This window comes from Cavia porcellus, unplaced genomic scaffold (assembly GCF_034190915.1).
Source record: "Cavia porcellus strain 051 isolate PalLab524CR breed Dunkin Hartley unplaced genomic scaffold, mCavPor4.1 scaffold_21, whole genome shotgun sequence".
In the NCBI taxonomy this organism is placed as follows: Eukaryota; Metazoa; Chordata; class Mammalia; order Rodentia; family Caviidae; genus Cavia; species Cavia porcellus.
In genome coordinates, this window is record NW_026947504.1 from 51,417,166 (window position 1) to 51,430,424 (window position 13,259).

Genomic DNA, 13,259 nt, shown 5'->3' on the forward strand with positions numbered 1-13,259 from the left:
TTTCAGGTGTGGCTAAATCTAGATTGTGTGGTGTTGGAACTAAGGACATGCCATTATTAAATTTGTCCATGGATTGCTTTGGCAGTGTTCTGAGTGTGGGTAACGGGAAGGCCCACCTGGGTGCGAGTGGTACCTACCCTAAAGGTGTGTAGCCTGAAGGTGGGTCGAACGTAAGGGACAGAAAGTCTTGCCTCCTGCTGTGATACTTCATTGCTTGCTGCCTTTCTGCCTTCCTGTGAACTATTTCTCCTCGGCTGTGCCCTCTGCCATCCTACCCTGCATTGCAACAAGCCAACTACAAACTGAAACTTCTACAAATTATGAGCTTCAATAAACTTTTTCTTCTTTGAATGTCAAATATTATGTCTCAGCAATGAGAAAAGTAACTAAGACAAGTGTAATCTGACAAAATTTCAAAAGCAATTTCATAAATGTAGCGTTTTGTACAAATGATGCTGAAGGAGTCAGTAGGTGATATAAATAAACATTATCTCACATCTTACACAGAAATGAACTTTGAATCCACCATGGACTTAAATGTAATTCATAAATCAAAAGCAAAAAACATAAAGGAGAATCTGTTATTAATATAATGCAAGTTTTCACAGCTTCTATCCGCATCCTGGTTATAGATGGTTGTGAAATGCTTGACTGATTGCTCAGGGTTAAAATGAAAGATATTGGAGGATTAGGAACATAGATATCTGTGAAAGAGTAAGCTGAGTGGGTATATATGGAGCAGTTAGAGGTTTGCATCACTTGTTATTATCCATCAGAAAATATCTTCATTCCTCTTAGTACTTACCTATGCCCTCTAATCCCACTCTTGTCTGATTTAGAATGTACCACTTCCATTTTAGTGTTAAAGTACTTTGGGTTTTCCTGATCTTGTAAATTAGTGCTCCTGATAGAACTTAGTTCTAGTAGGCAGTTAACTCAAGCTGTAGGAACAACTGGAATTCCTTCTCTACTAGAAAGGAAAAGCATACCAACAGCTATTTTTTCTAACTTTGTGTACCTCTCTACTGCTGATGATATGTCTCACTCTAAGATTTCACAAAGGCTGTATTGTGATTTTTCTACTGTGATCTGTCCTTAACTTTGTATCACAGATGCTTCTAGTACAGTTTGCCTTTTTGCATGGCCTGAAATGCAACACTAAACTGCAGATTCAACCAATTCCCCATCCTTTTTGTGATCTGGAATCAACAAAGTGGTAGTTATCAAATCTACTGAGTAAATGCATCAATTTTTTTAAGTTTTCCACCTGCATACCCAGAATCCTGAAGGGGAATACTAGGTAGTTACTTTTTTTCTGTTCTTAAAGAGTTTCAAGAAACAAAAATATAAAATTGAAAAATATTGTAGCATGTTCTCGATTACTGAATCACTAAAAGCTTTTTTTATGAGTTATCTCCTTATGAGGAATATCTCTCACTCTGTTGAACATGTTGCCTTATTTGTACTTGACATTTCTTCCTCTCCATATTTGTATTAGTCAATTTTTAATCCATGTGACACAGTGCCTGACATGCGCACCTTAAAGAAAGGAGGATATATTGGCTCATCTTTACAAAGATTTCAGTCCATGATTACTTGGTTCCATCCCTTTTAGGATGAAGAGAAGCAAGAAATCTATTCACTTATGGCAGGAAATGGAGAAAAGATTAGAGAGGAATAACCTGGAGACAAAATGTCCTCTTCAAAGCCATGCCCCTAATGACCTGCTTTATCCAATTAAACTGCACATTGCATGGGGTTCATTGAACTATGAACTCATTAATGGATTAGTGCATGGAAAAAGTTACAACACTCATAATGTTGTCACTTACCAAAAGCCCCATATTTGAACACTACTGAGTTGGCAACCAATCCCCCAACACATGTGCTTCGGGACACATATAATATTCAAACCATAACAATTCTCATTAATTTGAAAGCATAAATATGGTGGACTCATGAGATTTCTATTAATTTCCAGATAATTCAAATCTCTGTAATTTATATCATAGTAGAAAAGGTCAAAACGGAAATCTTTGCTCGTCTTATATAAATCCAACCAGTTTCTGTTCTCTTCCCTGATAAGGTGAACACATTTCCAAACCAATGACTACATTACCAGGCATCTGCAGGAAATTTGATGGGCTTTGCAGAGGTGGAATAGCTTTCATAATACCTGCTATTGAAGATTAAAATATCTGTTTTTGGAGCTAAGTTAAGTGGCAATTAGATGAGGATCAGAGCATTTGCATCCTTGTTAAATGATGCCACTTCTAAAGTGGCATTCTAAAGGCAATTCTTGTTTCAACTGCCTGGTATTGGGAGGGACACATTCAGAAGGGTCTACTTGGCTTTCTCCATGATTATATCTGCTACTTCAGACTAAGAAGACAATATGAGATCTTGGCAAATAAAACAGATGTCAATCCCAATTACCATTATGTACATACTGTGCAATCTACTGTATCTGACTTCTTTACAGAGCCAGTTTACAACAGTGACTCTATGAGCTCCTCCTCTAAGCCAGGTTCATGAAGAAGCTGAATATGAGTTTTTTTCAAAATATCATTTAAGGCTATATTTTTTAAAATATTGGTAAAAATCTACATTTCACATGTTATTATATGCGGTATTTTCTTTTGATTGAATTTGAGATTTTTTTCATTATTTTATCTTTAGCCAATGGTTATTAAATACATGTACTATAATTTACCTTTAGTCAATGTTTTATATATATATATATATATATATATATGTATGTATGTATGTATAATATACCTAATATGTATATATGTGTTCCAAACATTTGGAGTTTCTATAAAATCTTATTTTATTAATTTTTAACTATTGACATTTGGTCAGTGGATATAATTCCTATAAATTGTAGCTTTAAAATTTTTCGACATTTGTTCTGTAACACAATATCATCAGCTTTTTTGAATATTCTATGTACTTGGAAATAAAATATCTATTGTACAGTTTTAGGTAAATGTTCTATATAAAACCAGAAAATCAACTATGTTTTTATTTTGAAAATTTTCTTGCATTCTGCATAAGTTTGCCCAATGTAATCATGTACAATAGGCACATTAGGTGACTTAAACAATAGAAATTTGTTAGAAGTCCAAGACCAATGTATTAGCAAAGTGGTTACTCCTGAGGTCTCTTCTTGACTTTTGGTAGGTGTTTTCTCTGTACCATTATATGGTTGTTTCTCTGACACAGCTGTATGCTAGTTTCCTCTTTTTTTTTTTTTAACTTTAAAGAGATTTAAAGAAAGCCAAACAATAAAAACAATATAAAATTTTAAAACAAGATGATAGGAAATTAATGGGCACTATGTTGTATATTGGCACCTTCAAAATAGCTCCTAAGATTATAAGACATGGGCATGCAAAACATATCAAATGATGTAAGCATTTAGTTTCTTTCGATGAGCTAATAGAATTAATAGTACAATTATCTTAGCTATCATATATACACACACACACACACACACACACACACACACACACACACACATATATATCCCCATTCTTTTTTTTTTCTACTTTTCCCCAATCTATTTGTTCTTTCTTTTTGAGCAGTTTCTTTGCCTTACATAATATCTATTGTACCTTTTGGATATTATTTGCTCTTTTAATTTTTTACATGAGGGTGACAACGCAATGGTTACACATGTGAATCTGATTTACTTGTTGTATAGATTGTTTCTAGTTGCATCCATTTACACATAAAAGCCTTAAATCTATCTTTCTTCATAACTGAGTAGTACTCCTCCATTGTTTAAAAATACCATATCTTTTTATTCATTCCTCATTTGATGGTTATTTGGGTTGTTTCCATGATTTAGCTGTTACAAATTATGCTGCTATAAACATAGGCACACATTTATTGCTGTGGTATGATGTTTTTAATTCTTGTGGGAAAATACCCATAAGGGGAATAACTGGGTCAAATGTGACCTCTAATCCTAGTTTTTTGAGGAATCTCCACACTGATTTCCACAGTGGTTGCCCCAGTCCACACTGTCCCCAACTATGAAGGATTCTTCCCTCCCAAACAGAGCCCTGCCAGCATTTGTTAGTGGTTGCTTTCCAGATGATAGTCATTCTTTCTGAAGTAAGGTGGGATCTCTGTGTTGTTTTAGTATACATTTCTCAAATGACCAATGATGTTGAACTTTTTTTCATATATTGGTTTGCCATTTCTATTTCTTCACCTCAGATGCTCATGTTTGGGCTACTTCTTTGAATTTTGGGGATCTGATTTCTTAACAATATTTATGTTCTAGGCTTAAGTCCTTTGAGGGACAGTTGGCTGAGATTTTTTTTCCCAATTAGTATGCTTTTTTTTTTGCTCAGTTGATAATTTCTTCTGAGATGAAAAACTTTTTAATAAGATTATACCCTAATTGCTGATTCTTTGAAGTAATTCCTATGCAGTTTGGCTTTTATTCATGAACTTTCCACCTACCCTATGTATTCAAGATTTCTACCTATTTCTAGAAGATTTAGTGTTTCTGACTTAATATTTAGGTCTTTGATCCATTTTGATTTTAATCTACTGCATGCTGATAGACACATATCTAGTTTTAGTCTTCAGAATGTAGGAAGTCAGTTTTACCAGCACTGTTTATTAAACAGTCTATCTTTTTTCCAGTGAACCTTTTTGGCCCCTTTGTCAAAGATAAAGTGGCTAAGTGTGTTTTTTACTTGTGTCTGCATCTTGTATTCTGTTCCACTGATCCTCAGTCTGTTTTTTTGCCAGTATTATATAGATTTTATCACTTAGGCTTTACGGTAACATAATTGCAAGTCAAGGATTGTGATGCTTCTTGCCTTAACTTTGTTGTTCAGAATTGCCTTTGCTGTTTCAGGCTTCTTCTAGTTCCAGTGGACTATCAGAAATATCAGCCTAGGGCTCCTCCTGAGGAGTCATTTTAGTTTAAATTGAATCATTTAAGACCCTACTTTGAAATACAGTGGAATGCTGGGATACTACTCAGATACCAAAGCCAGGAATTCAACATATGAATTTTGAGAAACTACAACTCAGACCATTATATCTTCAATAGAGTTTAAATGTGTTCTGCCCTCAATTCAAGTGTTGCCACTGAAAAGTATTAAGAGGTAGTATCTTTAAGGGGTATATTATGAGGGCTCATTCTTCATAAATAGAAACAAAGTCAGTATGGTTTTTATAAAGAAGTTTTATACAACCCTTAATTCCAATAATTTGTGAATGGAGTATATACATTGTGACTCCCTTTGAATCCAAAACAATTACTGTGACTTTGATTACTTGGAGAATCATTTCCTTATACTGATATGTAAAAGGCTGGCTAGAGTATTTCCTTCTCTCTTCGATTGGCTCTGAGCATTGCAAATAAGCTTAGCCGAGAGGCTAATATGCAAAATTTACAGCCATCAGACAGTCCTGTTTCCTTACATAGTGTTCTCTGTACAATACAGATATGTACAGAATATGAGCATGTGTGGTATTAGAGCAAATAGCTCCGAAAATGTTAACTGGGTATGAGCCTCAAGATAAGAGGTTATGACTCCCCAGGGCACAAGAGTTTGCATATCAGAAATCCAAGCAATAGCCCCCCCCCCAATTCCACTAGTACCTTAATTAGATTATGTAAATCGATGCTTCTGCATATCTTTATCTCAGAAAATTACAGAGATGCCATTCTTGCACCTGGCCAGCCAGCTCAAGTTACTCAGCAATCCCCAACATCCTTACTGTCACTCATACCTGAGCCACCCCCTTTTCTTCACAACATAATAAATGCTGGGAGAGGCCTAGGACCAAGTCCTTTGTCCACATGTCCTCATAGGAATTGAATTTAGGACCCCTTGGCTGCCCTTAACTTGGCATATACCTTGGTGTTTTACTCTCCCCGTGGGTTGCATTGGTGGTGGTATACTGGAATTAACTTGCGTGGATTCCAATGATGTCTCAATGGGATTACAAATATAGCCTTTTGGGTTGTGAAGAAAACTAGAAAAAGGATTACAATACTTGGGTGATTGAATTTGATATTTGGGTTTACAGTATATATTCATTCACTCTTGGATTTGAAGAAATTGACAGAGAACTGCATAAAAATTCTCTGTAGATCAGGCTTTCATATTTCTTTACTAGAAGTATTTAAAATAATGTAGTCTATCATTTTTTGTCAATGTGTGATGATTTGTATTTCATTATTCTTATTTTTAAATTTTTAAGGTGTAAAATCTTGAGCTACAACTTCTTTCCAAATGTTTATTAAAATATGCTATATGCATGTGTTTCTCTGAAATTAATTGTAGACTATTGATTAATCTCAATTCATATTATTTTGAAGTATTAAAACCAAAAAAATGTTGTATCTAATGCAAAGGGTTTTCCTCACAACCTTAGGAAGCAATTGTTGCTGTATAGGTAATGATATGAAGATTTCTTAAGTGCTGATTCATACACCATTGTAGCATTTTTTGTAATGATTTCTAGGCCACCATCAGATTGTAAAATTTAGTTTATATAGATAATTTCCATTACATTCTCCAAATGATTACTTTATCTATATGTATCAAAACATCAAAACTAGGAAATTAGCATTGGCATACTACTGTTAACAAATTAACTTACCCTATTAAATTTTTCCAATTATTTCACTAATTCCTCTTTTCTGGTTCTGAATTCAGTTCAAGAACTCACTTTTATTTACTAATATTTCCTTAGTCTTATCCAGGGTATAATAATATTTTAGTCTTTGTAGAGTACTGGCACTTTAAGAGAATATTGTCTAGATATTTTTCAGAATCACCTTAAATTCAGGATTGTCTTATGTTTTCTCCTAAAGCTATGTCTTTCTCTACGCATTACAGATTTAATGTGGTGACTTCAGTGGATCATAAGAGGTACCTGATACCAAAGAGCTTCATTATTAACAAATAGTGTCAATTTGGACTGCTGGTAAAAGCGGTGTGTGCTAGGTTCATTGTAAAAAAAATGTGCCATGCTTTCTTTTTAAATTCATGAATATTGAAGAAGTATTTGACGTTTTTAAAACGTTTAAATATTCGCATCTTTTCATACTAGTTCCTGGAAGAATTTTTACTTTTATTTTTTACTGACAATTTTTCTTTCTCTTTATTTCTACATTTATTAACTGAACATTCTATCATAAGAAAGAACTATGTATTTTCTCCACTTATTTAATTTTCAATAGCATAAATTTTAATTCCTATATCCTTAGTCTCCATGTGATGTCCAATAGTCCCAGATTTGACTGGCATTTTTTTTCTAGATGACTGATATCAGACTGGTGGTTTTCTTTTATTAGGAAAATTTAGAATAAAAACATTTATATAGATGATGACTAAAGTTATTTTTTAAAAATGAAAACATCATTAGTAATGTTAGCAAGTTAAATGATAATGTGAACCAATAAAATATGAAAGACTTTCACAATCAGTAAGCATCTTAAAGTTGAGAACGGTATTATAAATTGTCATTTTGAAAATGAAAAAAATATATATTAAAGAATGAAGTAACAAAAATTTTAATGACGATTTTTAAAAAACATTTTCAACAACGCAATGATCTGTTTTCAGAATTTCAGGAAGCAGATGATAGCTGACAATCAAAGTGGGAGTTTAGTTGTTTAGCTGGTTTAAAATGTTTCACATTAAACAAGGAAATATACATTAAAAGCCTGTCTTTAATTCATATTATATAATCTTTGCAAATATATCTTCTCAGAAAGTATGAACTTACATAAATGTTTAGCTGAAAATATTTTTAATCCCAAAGTTATTTATTGGCAAGTACTGCACAAAAGTCAAATAATCAAGCAGATGAGATTGATTGCATATCTTAGGACATAGCAAAACAGAGAAATAAAAATGAAAGATATTGGTCAATATTACTAATAGTGATTGCAGCGAACAATGAAACTATGGACATTTAATTTTCTTTTTTCTTCATATCACTATTTTTGAAATTAAAGTTTTATTTATAATGAACGAATAACAATGACTCATACAATGATAATTTTTCTCAGATCCCAACATTGTTTTGAACCACATCTCTTATCTGTGAAATAAATAATGCCAAAGGCAAAGTCTATCTACACCAATCAATTGATCAATAAATTGAGATTTTTTGTATAAAAGTCTGCTTTCATATGCTTAACAAAAAGTGATTTCCAAGTATTTATAAGTATAGTGCATATGTTTTTCATAGAACATTGTCTTTTGTTGTTCAGACTACAGACAAATCTGAGTCAGAAGTCTTTTGATTATCTGATGTTTGAAACATGCAATACACATGAATTCAAAGATTTTCTTGCATAGACAGAATCTATGTATAAAATCTTCAGGCTATAAATTATGTGGGAAGCTAGCATACTCTAAAACACGATTCACTTGTCTTAGAAACCAACTTTCTAACAGCAGTAAATGTCTGCTTCGGGCACTTGACTGGGAGCTGGCGAAGTCATAAAGATGAGCTTCTCTTTTCTGATTCCTGATGACTTTTCTCTGTGTTCATGCTCTCACTCCTGCTCTCATCCTCATGCTACAAATGTTATCTCTAATCAGGTGTGAAGGGATGGATGCACACTGCAGGCTGGCACCTGAGTGATTGCCGCATTTAGACAGAATAATAAAACTTAGAAGTATTCAGTGTAAAAGAAACATCCTATAATGTTTTTCTTTCAAAATACATATATAAAATACAAAATCATTAATGCATGGATTTTTCATCGCCTTTAATCAAAATGTCCGTTTCAAAGGTCATGTAAGGTGAGCTATTTAATTCAGCCAATCTTTCAGCCTTCTATCTCTAGTAGACCATTTGGCGATGTAATTCTCAAGACTGTCATGTTCAGCAATTGGACTGGACAGAGCCTTATTAGAGAAGGGCTTTTCCCTGATTAATCACAATCAGTTCCTATGTTCTGAAGTGCACTAGAAATTTGTGGAACTAGTTTTCAGAGACACTCCAGCCAGATGTTCTTACAAGAAGTGGTGCTTTTTATACCTACAAAATTAGAACCTGAAATTCTTTGTTGTATTGTTCCATGAAGCCAAGCTATTGTACAATCAATTTCAAGGTCCCTAAAAATATATAGCTTTTTCTCCTATTTATTTCTTAAATAAAATAATCTGCATCTTTAATTTCAGATTTTATATCTCTATGTATCAGTGAACTAGATTTTCTTGATATAACACTTAATTGGCTAACAAAGCATTAAATTTTAAAACAGAATATTTTAGAAAAATGGAGTCTAATTTAGAGTTACTTAAGAAACTACAAAAGAATTGAAATTTCGGTGCTATACTTTTGTATATTTTCTTAGAATGAATCTATGATATAAATTTGCTAAAATATCAATCCAATCAGTATGAGGACCACTGAGCATCCTTCTAAAATGTCACTCAATATCAGTGGCAGAATTAGGATTTAGAGATGATAATGAATCGGACAATTTATATTCACCTTTGTTTTTTCTATAACCTATTTATTAATTCAAGCTATTATGGTGTTTAAGACCTCCACACCTGAAGTACTGAATGTACTCACAATATTAATATCATTGTCTTCCAATGGCCTAATTAAAGCAAAACTAAAAAGCAGAGAATGCCAGCTTTTTTGCCGTTTTGTTAATATTTTAATTTGTTGATATTTTTATTAAAATGTATATGTATATTGTTTAAATATTTGAAATTATGAATTGACATACATATAAATATAATCTTTCTTTTCCATTTTTGTATCCATTTTCCCTGTTATCTGCCTTTCATTTGTTAGTTTATGTCAAGTTTTCTGTGAGATATGTTGGCAAATAAGTATATAAATACTTTTACCCCTTTTGCTCAGTAGCAAAGTATCCCACATATTCTATTCCTTCTGCTCTTTTGTGTGTTCATTGGACAATATATCTTGAACTTTCCCAAGTATAAGAAGATTTCTTAACTTTTGTGGCTGTGTAATTTTTGGTAATGTTGATAGAATGATATATAATAAATTTTATAAATTACATATACATGTATAATTAATGTCATAACATGGTACTTACCTATTTCATAAATTTGTTTTCTAATTTATGAACTATATTTTCAAGGCTTTTTAAATACTTTGACCTCAACAAACACTGCTAAATTGCATAAAATGTAAACATGTGATTTTACTTGAGACTACAGCAACAGAATAAAAACCTACTAATGAAATAGATGGTTTAAAGTTTATATATTATAACATTGAATTAGAGTCAGTTCAAGCACACACTCTAAAAGTGTATGAGAAATCTTGCTATACGGTTACATATGGCATGTGTCTGAAATTTTGGTTAGAAATTATTCTGAATCTTATCCTCAATCTGGTGGTGGTTGTTGTTGTAGTTGTTGGAAATATGATGCTTTTATGAGTTCTATCACTTGAACCATGCAGAAGCAGCAAATCGAACAGACTATGTATGAATTCAAGATTTAGTACATAGAAGTAAGATATTTCACCTGATACCATTTTTATTTTTTCTTAGCATATAAAAGGATATGACAATCATGTCTCCTAGAGCAGTTATTCTTTAATATAGGAAACCAAAACATACTCCTATGTAGGTGGCATTAGAGTCTTGGTGTAAAGAATTGACAAAACTTGTAATTATAATTTTCTCTACTAAGAACTCACATATACTTTTTTGCAACAAATATAAATTGCTGAAAATGACTCTATGTATGAAGTGAATGTATTCAAAGATAACTCACTTTTGCACATAAATGTTGAAGTCAGGATGGTCAATATAAACAATGATATATTTGGAAACCTAAACAAAAATGTGTTAAAGAAGTGCTAACACAAGAAATTCATTAGTGCAAGAGCAAAGTGTGCTTCATGAAAATGGACTTTCTCCCCGGAACATACCCAACAATTAGAATTGTACCAGTTTCATGGAAGTTATTTTGTAATGATATTATTAAAGAAATTATTTACTATAATGTTAGAGTGCAAAATGCAGAAGGTATTTTAATGATAAAGATCTGAGTTCTAGTCCTGAGTAGGCCATTTGTTAGGTGTCTCTAAACAACTTTTTGGATCTCAGTTGCTCATCTCTAACAGGAGTTAAGCACATTAACATCTAAAACCAGCAGCTAGAAATCTTAGGTGACCTATGACAAATATATTTGTCATCTCACTGACAGTGCTTTTCAAATGGAGAGGCAGATTTTGCCTGTCCTAGTTCAACAAATGGCACCACCCAGAACTACACTGATATTTGAAGATAAAAAAGCAAAGGACATCAACACTTGTTTTGTTATTGTTGTTGTTTGTAAAACAATTAATTACATATACGCAGGCAGTGTGAATTAGGCATCATTTTTTAGTAGCACAATATTAACTAGATAGTTCATTTCTTAAAACTTTCCTCTATGTCTAACCTTCTAAGTTGGTCTTAACTGCTTTCATTCACTGTAAATAAGTCTCAGATACTGTCAGATCCGAGTATACTGACTCAGATTTAGTTTAGGAGGGATTCTTGATCTTCCTAGAAATGAGATGACTTTACAAAACCTAATCTGATCTCATAAGCAAATGCCATGCCTTTCTATCTTTATCCTCAATCTCCCAAGGTTGAAGAAATTAAATATCAAAAATATATTTAACTGTTGTTAACACTTTAATATATATCAGCACATGCTGCAAATTTGTTTAACTGACACAGTTCTTTCTCAACTCTTTAAATCTCATTTAAAGGTATGAATTTAAAATTGTACATTAGCTTTTAAAGAAGTTTCCCTACACTTATTACGTTGAATGTTATTTGATGCATGTTTCATTTCTCTATCAGTAGTTATGATATAACATGTATTCAGTGAAGTTGCAACGGAACTGGAAATAATAAAATACAGAAAACAGTATAAAAATTGGCTTAAAAATATATACAAAGTAGAAGCAAATATCTACAATAAGCTAAATATCTATGAAGTCTATAATAAACGGGATATGTGTACTCAAGAAGTTCTAGCAGCAAGCAGAAGCAGAATTTTATAAAGCTTTCACATTTTCAATTATTTTTATTTCAATGTGTCTTTTGTTTTTACCTAATTAGAAAAAGGTAATGTATTAGTCAGTGTGCTGTCATTAAATTGATACTAGGTACTTAGAAAGTATGTTCATAGTCAAATACTTGGCTCAGTATTTTATATGCTTCACTTTTATGCCCAGAAAAACAGAATTCTCATTAACGTTTTTGGTGATAATTTTCTAGATATAGATATGGTAAAACTGCAAAAGTCCATGCATAGTCTAAATTCCTTGTTTGAGAAACATGGTGCCTTCAGATCCTGTCTCTATTTTTGAGTTAGTTATGAGTATCACTACTGGCTCAGTCAGTTAACAAACTTTCCTGCTGCTGTGTTTCTGGCTGTGTGCCAAAAGAAAAAAACATATCTTTTCCCACTTTTTAAAATCCCTTGTGGTGTACATTCAATCAAAGCAACTCCAAATAGAAAGAGTAATATAGAGATCAAATGAAAATGTTTAACTATAAATTATCTGCACATCTCTTGAGAAAAGATTGTCTTCCTTTAGATCAGTATGAAAGTGTTTCCTTCTTTATATCCATTTTTACTACCTCCAGGGTAATTTTTATAGCTTATGGAGAAGATATGTGAAAAAATACAGTAAAAGGTTATCTTCTTGCTACTGACGTTTCCCAGTGTTCGTCATCATAATGCATGAAATAATTAGAAAAATGTTAAAGAAAAGAAATACGTCTAATGTGATAGATTCAGCCACAGATTTATAGGATAATTTGTGATGATGTGTTCCTTTCATTTTGATGACATTCATTGATGTTGTTCACTGTTCAAAGTCTAGGGAATAATGGGAGATTGCATATCAGAAGAAATTTTATTAATGACAATTTTGTGTTGCTCTTATTTTCATAAAAATGTGTTAATGATGCTAGTACTTTTCTTCTTGGTTAAGTGGCCACATGCCCAAACTACTTTTACGATTGACACTAATTGGCACGTCTTTTGGCACTTATAGCAGGAGATAAATGACCACTGGGCACAGAAACTAAGCAAGGTACTACCTGCACGTTGGGGTTAAAGTGCAGTGAGCAAAGCTCTTTTGCTGCCATTGCATTTGGTTCCTTTAGGTTTCAAGAAATGAGGATTGAGAATTTTTAGGCTGTCGATTTAAAATTGTTCTTATACACTATTCTAATTATAAATTTATTACATAGTAAGCTTTCC